The following is an 11,845-nucleotide window of genomic DNA, read 5'->3' as shown; positions in this document are numbered from 1 at the left end:
GGAGATGAGTTTAAACAAGAAACTGGTTGACCATTTACGGTGTTCTCTTCGCTGCAGATAGTAGCAACGAACTATTTTTACTAGTATTGAGTGATATACATGTAAAACTTTTGTCTGATTACCAAACGATTACAACTCGATTTGAAAGCTTGACTAGCTCAAAATATATATCTAGACTAATTCTAGAAAAAATGTGACCACCAACTTAAAACAAAAAAATTATATTTGTAAAATATGTAGCAAAATATTTTATTATTGATAACATCATAAATAAAAGTAAAATTATGTTACAATTATTCTATATATTAATTTAGGATAGGCTTAGGAATAATATGTGGTTTGGAGATTCACCTTCACATTTTTTCCGCTTTGCCACCGTTTCTCCAACCACTCTTCTTCTACTATCTACTTCTTTTTGTGTTCATAGTACAACGGGACACGACATGCTCATTCTTTTTTGCTATTCTAACCCATGAATTTCCGTCTGATCCCTTTTTGCTGTCATTGATAAAGGGTTTTGGCCGGATTCCTTTATGTTGCTTCAATCCTCGATTTTTTGTTAGGTCAATGGATCGTTCAATGGCTCACCGTATCCGCGATTTGCGTCTTTCTTTCAACTCTACCATTACACCGGTACATTTTGAATGTTGAGTCGAATGGCGACGAAAGTATTGTGTTGTGCATCACAATCGAAGAACATGAACACCAAAAGAAGCGAAGGTATCGGGAGGAAGGTTCGAGAAAGGTGTTACGGATGCAGTCGAGACATTTACTGAATCAATATTTTTCGATATAATTACAAACGGGAGTGCGTTTTCAAGATTTTTGTTTAGGTTTTGTTGAAGGTCGATGTGTTCGCTAACTCCAATCGATTTCCACTCATCAGCGTGGATTACTATCATTTGTTTATGATAAACTAATATTCTTTCGTTTGATCTCGGAAAATTAAATCTCTGGAATCTTGAAGAAAATCAGAGAAACCAAGAACGATGTTCGATAAAGTTTTCCCGAAATTGACCCTTTTCATGTGCTTCCGCGTTAATGATGGCTACAATTTATAGAGGTTTCTTTTGTGAATCTGATTCCACCATTTGTTTCCCAATTTCACAATCACTCATGTGTTTTTGCATCTTACATTAGGTGTGAAATACCTATATTGCATTAAACTTATAGTTTTATTGGGTTTGATATATTATTTGATTAGATTAGTGTTTCGGTTATGAAATATAGTTCTAGGTTGTTTGTTCTATTTCAAAACAAAGTGTTTGGCAATATAATTTACTATTTTTTATAGGTATATGGATATTGCCACATGAAACCATGGTGACGCCTTCAAAGCCAACTTCATAAGAAAACAACATCTCCGAAGCGTAATTTCTTGGAACATTATCGTGGTGTTATTATGACATATAAGGTGTGTTTGATAAAGATAGATGTTAGCTGGTAGTGGGTAGTTGGTAGTATGTAGCTGGTAGATGTAACTTTTATTTGTTATATAAGTGTTTGACGAAAATAACTGTAAACTTTTGAAATATGTAAAATTATATAAAATGACAATTGTTTTAAAAAAATAAATACATAAAATTATTTTTAAGGGCAATTCTAGGAATTTATTTAAAAAGCTCGACAACACTTTGTTAAACGCTACATGAAGTAGCTTTTAGAGCAGAACATTTTGTTTAAACTAAAAGTTAAACACTTGTACTGCCAAATGAATTTTTTTGTTTAAACTATAGCGTTTTGTTAAAAACTATAAGTTAGAAGCTCTCAAATGCTATGTAACAAACATTCTCGTAAACATACAATTAAATATATATGCTCAATATTTTCCATTTTTTCAAATGTTCTTAATTTGGATGAAACGACGAAACCAAAAAACCAACCTTTTATCTAGCTATGTGCCTTTTTTCCTTGTAACCTTTTTTGCGTGATAAATAATTAATATTATTAACATTGATAAATATTGTCAATGTATTTGTTACGGTGGTTATAAAAGAACCAAACAAATACGAACAATTACTAGTTTATATTCGTTCGTTTAAGTTAGCCAATCAAATGAATGGGCACAAATGAATAAACAAACGAGTTTTTTTGGTCATGTTCATTCATTTAACAAATTACCTTGTTCATGATTGTTTGTTTACGTTCGTGAATATGTTAATCGAACATAAACGAATGAAGATAAAAAACCACAATTGAACATAAATGAACATATAATATAATAATATAATAAAAACAATTAAACATATATGAACATAAATAAACTTAAATAACATATAATATAATAATATGATAAAAAATAATGAACATATGCACATAAATAAACTTAAACTAACAAACATAAGTGAACAAATAAAACATTGTTTATGTTCATTCATTTAATAAATCAATGAAAATTTGCGTTCTTAGTTCTTCAAATTATTAAATAAAAGAATTTCTCACCAAAGAGTTCACGAATGAATTTTTAAACATTCAATTTGTTTACGGCCTTAAAAAGCATAATAAATATTTAGTTTTTCAAAGTGACCAAGCTTTCCTCGTAGAGGATTTCTAATCTTTTTGGCTCTGTGGAACCCAAACTTCTTCGAGGAATTAGACACGTTTGCAAAAAGATAAAAAAATGACTTCTGAAGTGAAGGTTCCGCATAGACGGTCTCTGCGTAATTGGTACGTCTTCTGCGGAAATGTGTCTCCCTCTGCGGAATTGAAAAAACATTAATTGATCTAGAAATTGAAAAAACCATTTTCTGGATTTTTTTTTAAAAAAATACCACATTTCCGCAGAGATATTGCGGATCCAAAGAGCAGCCCTCTGTGGATATGTTCTACCATTTGAGGAATTTATCTTTGCTGAAAATCTTTGGTTTTTGATGAAGTTTTCCATAAAACACTTCAAATTACTTGTTCGATGGATCGGTTGTTTTTCTTTTGTATCCAACGAACTCGTCTTCTGCAGCAAAGACTTTCCCAATCCGTAATGATTTTTTTTTGATATTTTATTTATGTGTTTTTATAATTTTACCCATGCCACGTCATTTGCTCATAGCGTATATTATATGCTTCAGAGAGCCAAAAAGATTTCCTCAGAAACCCTCTCCAAGGAAAGCTTGATTATTTTGTAAAACTTCTACTTCCTTGCTCATATTTTTCAAACACACCTATTTTTATTTTATTTTATTTTTTTTGTTATGTCATGAATTTTCCGATACTTATTTTAAGCGAGACATAGATGATAGATGTATAAACTTATAGATCCAGCCTCTTAATTGGTTCTGGTAAAGGCCCACATTCAATCCAGCCCATGATCCGGTCTAATTTTCAGCCTCTTTTATAAAACGAAATTAGGGTTTCCGTTCTATTTCAGTGGAGTTTCTAAACTCTATTCCCAATCTCTGCCGCAGTTTCGGATCGGAGTTTGCTTTTTAGGTATGTATAATCGCCGTTCGTCTTTGTTTAATGTGTTCTAAATTTCCTATTAGATTTACTCTACTGAACTTGCGAGCCGCCACTGTTGGTGATTTTACAGGAACAATGACAACGAGATTGAGGAAGAATCGTAAGAAGCGCGGCCACGTGAGCGCCGGGCACGGTCGTATCGGAAAACACCGAAAGCATCCCGGAGGTCGTGGTAACGCCGGAGGAATGCACCACCACCGTATCCTCTTCGACAAGTACCATCCCGGTTACTTCGGTAAAGTCGGTATGAGATACTTCCATCGCCTCCGCAACAAGTTCCATTGTCCAATCGTTAACGTAGACAAGCTCTGGTCCATGGTGCCACAAGATACAAAAGAGAAGGCTTCAGCCGATAACGTACCGGTTGTCGACGTTTCTCAATTTGGTTACTTTAAAGTGTTGGGAAAGGGAATGGTTCCGCCGTCCCATCCGATGGTGGTGAAGGCGAAGCTCATTTCCAAGACCGCTGAAAAGAAAATTAAGGAGGCTGGTGGTGCTGTTCTCCTTACTGCTTAGGTTTGTTTTTCAGTTGTTAATTCCAGTTTTGATTATCAGATTAGGGGTTTATGAATCATGGATTATCACTCTGTTTTGTTGAAATTGAAATCGAACTATATGCATCGTTATTATATTGATTTTGCTTGCATGATTAATATCATTTTGATTAAAGACACTTCAAATCAGTAATCATTTGTTATGTTATCACTACATAAATTAAACAGCTTTGATAGTTGTCTGTCTCGTTTGATTACAATTTCAATTTCTCATTGCTATAGAATTGACAGATCAGTATATTCAATTTAAGTGCTCGATTCTTTTTATTGAAGTTGAATAGTTGATATTGAAATCGTTGATGAAAAACAGTATAGTTTAGGGCATTACTTAAGATTGGGTTTTTAGTAAAAATCTGCAAAAAAATCTTTTCTTTTGTCACATTGTTTACATTCGCGTACAGAAAAGCGGAGTATAGATTAGAGGACTTGAGGGTTAGCCGCAAATGTAAACAATTTTGCAGATAAGTTTTTCATTTTTTGTAAAATTAAAATGATTGGATCTTAAGAATACTATGGAATTTAGCAATAATGAGATATTATATGAAATATAATCTTCTGATGGGTAATACTTTAAAGGGATAATGTCATTAAGACCCTATGAACCAGGGCATGTTTGTTTTAAAATGTCCTAATGTTTTTTTTGGTAGTATACCCTATAAACTGGTCATTTTTTGTTTTAAAATATTCCTAATGTTTTTTTGGTAGTATATGGCTAAATTCTATTTTCCGATGTTAAAAGCACTCTCTTCTTCAACTGATCAGTCATCATCTGAAACTCAAGAAGCCATGTTTTTCACACACACACACACACGTAGGCCTTTAGGGTTTTTTGGGTTCACAATTTCTGCAAATCGAAGTTTTAAACCCCTTGTTTGTTCGTCAAAACCCAGATCTCATGAAGATGAAGATGGGATCAACAACACCCATCGATCTCTAGGTTCACATTAGGTTAATGCTTTTGCATATGTTTTTGCAAGTCTAAGCTTTCAAAACCCCAAAGATTTTGATAATCAAAGCTTTCTTGTTTCTTGCTTTAGGGTTTTTTTGGGTTCATGAATCTGTGTATTCCTCAAAACCCTATGTTTGTGATTAACAAAAACCCAGATCATACGAGTGCTTACTACGTGTATGGCCAAACCTTCACAAAAATCAAATGTTCACGATCAACAAAAACCCGTATTTGAAGGTTTTTCGAGTTTGTTAGAATTATGTATTATATCTTGTGTTACGTTCAAGTTATGTTGTTTATCAAAACCGTTATCACTTCAATTTTTAACTTGTTCTTTTTAATTTTTTTTAACTCAATCACTTCACTATAAAAAAATATATAAAAAATTATAATGCACATTTTATCCATCTCTAACACTAAAAACACCATTTAAGTTTTATACCGAACTCCTTCGTAATGTGTTTCAAATGCTTATTATTGCACGTATGTTTTTCAAATGCTTATTATTGTTTGTCTGACCTATAATAATTTTTCGTCACAAATTATATAAAACATTCTCGTATGTGCTATATTTATAATAGCGTTTTTACAGTAAAAATCAATGTTCTTTTATAAAACATTTTTTTAGGAAAACAAGTTACAAACATGTCTCCCGTGGTTAAGCTTTAATGTTTTAAATAGTCAAAGTCAAGACATAACATATGAGGGTCATAACCGACGTAACCGGACATCGATTTGATTTTTTTTTACGGTTTAGCTTGCGGGTTCAAACTTTCGAAACCGCAAAGAACGGTTTGACTTGCGTTTTAAAATTTTCAAACTGGATAAAACCAGACGGCACCGTAGAATATATATATATATATATATATATATATATATATATATATATATATATATATATATATATATATATATATATATATATATAGAGAGAGAGAGAGAGAGAGAGAGAGAGAGAGAGAGAGAGAGAGAGAGGTAAAAATTCATTTGAGACATACATAATTTTGTTAGAACGTGAGACCAAATATTTTTATTGAAATATTATAATATTGTATTGTTTGTAAAAATAGAATATACAGTATATTTTAACATTATATGTTTTATAATATTTCAATGTAAAATATGTTAAAATTATTGTTTTAGATTATTAGATTATTACACATATTTAATTTTTATGAACACTAGAATATTAAAATATTTTATTAGAAAAAAGTGGTCTCAAGGTTTCATAAAATTAAGCCATTTCACATGAATATATATATATATATATATATATATATATATATATATATATATATATATATATATATATATATATAGGATTAGACTATTTTGTTTTTACTATCTATTGTGTGGATGTATAACTGATTCTAGACCAATCATTTTAGTTATTTTAAGAAAGTAATTAATGCATATTACATATTGAATATATTATATGTATTAATTTGATCTTCAGCATTTAATATGCATTAATTACTTTCTTAAAATAACTAAAATGATTGGTTCAGAATCAATCATACATGCACACAATAAATAGTGAAAACATTTGAACCTAATTCTCTCTCTCTCTCTCTCTCTCTATATATATATATATATATATATATATATATATATATATATATATATATATATATATATATATATATACACTAGTTGTGAAACCCGTATATTATACGGGTTGATTAAAACAAAATGTTAAATAGAAAAGATTAAATGAGAAATTTATCTGAATTAAAATTATAAAATAACTGAAAATGGAAGAAAAAAATGCAAAAAATAAATAAATTATAATTATGTGTTTAGTTATTAGATCCATGTACTAAACGGGTAAATTATAATAAAATGTTAAACACAAAAGTGTAAACTATAAAGTTATTTGAAATTGAAATTGAAATTCAAAATTTAAAATTTGAAATTAATAGTCATTATGATAAGTTTAATTTATGGAAACTAAATTAATGATATATTGGAAATAAAAAATGAAGTAAATGACAAGTGGAAAATAAATATTTTTCAAAATTATGACAAAATGACATGTGGCCAATTGAATGAGAGAATGACATGTGGCAAAATCATTCTTATTTATTAGGATATATATATATATATATATATATATATATATATATATATATATATATATATATATATATATATATATATATATATATATATATATATATATATGGCCGTACAAAATGTCGTTGATAAATAGCTTTTTTGACGAATACTTTCTTACAAGAAAATAATTACTTAGATTTTATTATTAGTTATTAAATAATAAAAAATTACCATTTTTAAATAAACCATTTACATTTATTTGGATGTTTATATTATAGATATAAATGAATTAATATTGATGTTTAGTTTAAAAATATAAATTAATTTATATACATAAATTTAATATTTTAAAAATTTTATTTTGTTCCAAATTGAATTCCTTAATATGAACCTCTCTCTCTCTCTCTCTCTATATATATATATATATATATATATATATATATATATATATATATATATATATATATATATATATATATATATATATATTGTTATTATGTCAATGTATGACTAATTTTAAACTAATCAATAAATAGGAGCATTATAGTAAATTGACTAATTCATTAATTAAATACTCAAAAATGTAAGACTATAATTATGGAATTAAATTGATATCTTTTACATATCATAATTCATGTTCAAATCCTCCTACTATTTTCTTCTCTATCTTGCCTCCGAGAATCACCAATAGAACCCTACAAAGGCCATCATCATCTTCATTATCCAGCCATCATATGCCCCTCCGAAATAATAATAGAGTAACACCAATGACGCTTATCACCAAATTCATCAATGAAAAAGCAACCATCAAAACAAGCCCAAGTCGATTAGGGTCCGAATCAATTGAAATTCCTTGTATAACTGAAGAATAAGTCATGTGCTTGATCAAATCGAGGTTGAATATGATGATTAGGACATAAATCAGAAGCATGATCAATCTACAATCATTGCGAAAGAACCATCATCAATCTACAACCATTGCTAAATGTGTATAAATTTAAAAAAAAACATTACCCCCTTAAGTATTTCCCTAAACAAAATTAAAAACAAATTAGATTTTCTTGTTAAAAAAAACAAAAAAAAATCTCTACTAAAATGCAAAGAGGAAGATATTAAAAAGAAAATGGGCCTAAATTTTACGTACAATATGGGCCACAAAGACCAGTCTCGTACGAGAAACTGTTGATATGCACGTACTGCACTGTAGATTTGTACCTTTTCTTTCAGTACATGTACCATGATTCATCATTCATGAAAACATATTTTAATTTTTACCAAAAGAAAATGGGTCTTATTTGGTTTTATTATGTCAAGATATTCACAACTATACCGACAATCTTTAAAAGGATTCCGTGGATAAAAGATATTATATATTTTGAAGGATTAATGTTATTATTCGCCCTCAAACTTTTTAATTTGTTTTTATTTCGCCATTTTTTTATGCATTTTATTTCCTTAAATTTTTAAAAACTATATAAAAAGTTACTTTTATAAGATTGAAGGAGTCAATTCGTTGACCTGTATACATGGTATGCCGCATGGTGTTTTTGTTAACAGGAAACAGTATATATATATATATATATATATATATATATATATATATATATATATATATATATATATATATATATATATATATATATATATATTGAGAGAATCATTCTCAGCCACTCATTTTATTCAAGCATAAAAAGACACGGTGACAAACTTATAAATATGAGAACAACCTTTAATATCAAATACGTATCTGTAGTTCAAACCCATTCATCGTTCATCATCCAAATTTCTTCTCCAACTTTCAACAATCATCCAGATTTCTTCGATTAAACCATCATCAATCCATTTTTTTTGATCGGGTAAAGCCGTAAAGGGGATACGAAGCAGATGATGGCGAGAGGAAAACGAGAAGCGAATCGATGAACGAACACAGCGGGCTTTGCAGCAACCCTTCGTTCACCTCCCGTCGTCGGCAACAAAGGAGACCAAGGTGAAGATTCTCCGGTGCTCGTCTTTGTCTGATTAAGGGGGAGAAGCACGGAGGTTCGTCGCCCGACTTGCAAACCGAGATGGTCTCCGTGGTTTTGACTAGACCAAAGGAGGAGGTGTTTGGTTTTGCTAGGAGATTGCGATCGGAAAGAAGCCAGAAGCGAGGGTTTGGTTTTGCTAGGAGATTGGGTTGGACGTCCGCTGCCTCTCATTTGCTTCCTGTCGGTGAGAAATGAAGAGAGAGGGAGGCGAGGGAAGATGGCATCGGTGTTAGTAGGTCAACGAGCCAAGGCATAAAGGGAAACCGAGGTTCCAATCGACGGAAATAGTCTAGAAGATGGTGGCTTTTGGCTGTGGTAATCGACGGGAAGTGCTGAAGGATCTCGATGGGGCAGTTGCTGCTTCAATTGGTACGGTCCTCTTCTCGTTTCTTTTATTTTGACTGTAAATCAGTTAGGTGGGTGTTTGGGTGATCGATGTTCAATGGGTGAGTAGATGGGGGAAAAGGATTTGATCAGGTTTGGTGTGTTCATCATGAACAGATGGAGAAAGGGGTTTGACTGGAAATCAACGATAACGCAGGGAGTTTGGTTTGTTTCATTTGACAGGAAAGAAAACAGATGACAATGATTTCATGGATGTTTGTTTGCTATTGTTTAATCTTGTTTGGACAGAAATGTATGGTGTGTTTGGTTGGATCATTTGACAGGAAAGTCTGTATGTTATTCATATGTGAATAACATATAAAAATTATATATATTTGTGAAAATACATTATAATATTCATATGTGAATATACTGTGTAATATTCATATGTGAATATACTGTGTAATATTCATAAGTGAATATATCATCTAATATTCACAAATGAATATACTATGTAATATTCACATGTGATATACCATGTAATACTTTGTAATATTCAGATATGAAAATATACCATCTAATATTCACAAGTGAATATACCATCTAATATTCACAAGTGAATATACCATCTAATATTCACAAGTGAATATACTATGTAATATTCATAAGTGAATGCATCGTCTAATAATTAAATATGAATATACTATGTTTATTATATGCTATATTCATATATGAATGATACTTAAATTGTAAAAAAAAAAATTAATCATAGTTTTTATTCATAACCGAATAACGAATGTACTGTAGTAAAAACCTGATTCATTTTTATTCACTTATTAATAACGATAGCTGAAAATATAATTTTTTTTATTTTATCTTAAAACTATATCAATATGGATGTCTATTTGTAGAGAATAAAAAATCATGAATTTTGGTATATTTAAAATCATTTTTCGATAAAAATAGCTTCTTAAAAATTAAAAAAAAAATGAAAAAACTATGTTTTTGTATATATTAAGGTAATGATTAGCATATTTTAAGGAAACATGTTTTGTTGAAAAACACATGTTTATTCCTTTCCCATTTCTGCTGGTAGGACGGAGGCTTTTGCGGCAAAAATAAATGAGTGGCTGAGAATGATTCCTCCATTCTCAACTTTTTTTTTTCTCAATTGAACCCTCCTATATATATATATATATATATATATATATATATATATATATATATATATATATATATATATATATATATATATAGAAATGTCCATCTAGATTTTTATGTTAAATGTTTATTTTTATTTTTCAATTTAAAAATTATGTATTGAAAATTTAACTACTCTTAATACTATTATTAGTTTACATGATGAACATATGATCGAACCCAAGAAAAATGCAAGTCCTTGTTCTTTAATGATACCATTGTCCACCTCTTATCACAACCATCCACTTCAGCCCACCGCCATTTCAAAATTGACCACATGAACGAACTCGTATCAAAAGCAGAAAACAAATCCAGATAAAAAGCAAAATAAATCCAAATCAGTAATAAAAAGAAGCTCGGGATCACAAACTCTCTCGCTCCTCAAATTTCTCACCACTTTGTTGTTAGTGTTTCAAATTTCTCACTACTTTGTTGGTAGTGTTGTAGACATGTTGAAGAACTCCATGTGTGAATGTGTAAGACCCAGTGACAGATCTAGTATGTAGCATGAGGTAACATGGGCTGACCCTCAAATTTTCCCGTCATATTCAAACCCAAAACATGACATTAAAAAATCTCAATTAAAAATCACCGATTCAAATATCAAACCCCAATTAATACATCTATAGCTATTTATTAAGAAACAAGCCAAACAAGAAGTTTTTAACTAGAAACTATATTCATCATCACTCTTGTTTTCTCACTATCCATCTTTAAATTTGCCACCACAACTGCTCCTACTAGTGAATCCGGCTCCGTCCATACTCTATGTATTTCGTTAATCTTTTTTCATTCATAAATTCTCCAGTTTTAGGGTTTTTGAGGTGGATGGGAGAGGATCACATCATTCGTATTGATTTTTCTGGTGGTTCATGCATATTAAATTTTCTTGTGACAAATGTTTTATGTGAGTTTTCATTATGTTTGGAGATTATGTTGATGCCATATGGGTAAACCTTAATTCTCAATTTAAAATATGTATGATACCACATGTATTATATCTTGTTTCTTATTTTAAAAAGACACATATATAAGGTGTAATCGGGAACAATTGGGTTCTTTCCCTTGGCTTTGACATATGTATGGCTCATATTCGTTTCTTGAAATTTCAAATTTGAATTCTCTCACTGAAATAAAGTGTAACATCCAGTTTCGAGAAGTTCTTATTTAAGGATTGTGGACAATAAATGAATCGAGTAAAGGCCTTGGGCTTCAAGGGAATAGAGTTTAGAACCTATTGGATCTTGATAATATTGGTTATGTAATCTAAGCATAGG

At 30.2% G+C, this 11,845-nt stretch overlaps 1 pseudogene across 1 annotated transcript; it reads left to right on the top strand.

The window, feature by feature from the left end:
* The first annotated feature begins 3,290 nt into the window (after nt 1–3,290).
* Nucleotides 3,291–4,091, top strand: LOC145082180 (large ribosomal subunit protein uL15x pseudogene; annotated as a pseudogene). Its single transcript, XR_013696716.1, has 2 exons — nt 3,291–3,426; nt 3,527–4,091. The product of XR_013696716.1 is annotated as a large ribosomal subunit protein uL15x pseudogene (transcript).
* The last annotated feature ends 7,754 nt before the right edge of the window (nt 4,092–11,845 follow it).

This window comes from Lactuca serriola, chromosome 1, assembly GCF_051521515.1.
Source record: "Lactuca serriola cultivar US96UC23 chromosome 1, Lser_US96UC23_V15, whole genome shotgun sequence".
Taxonomy (NCBI): Eukaryota; Viridiplantae; Streptophyta; class Magnoliopsida; order Asterales; family Asteraceae; genus Lactuca; species Lactuca serriola.
Note: the sequence above shows the minus strand (reverse complement) of the source record. Positions and strands in the feature narration are given on the sequence as shown.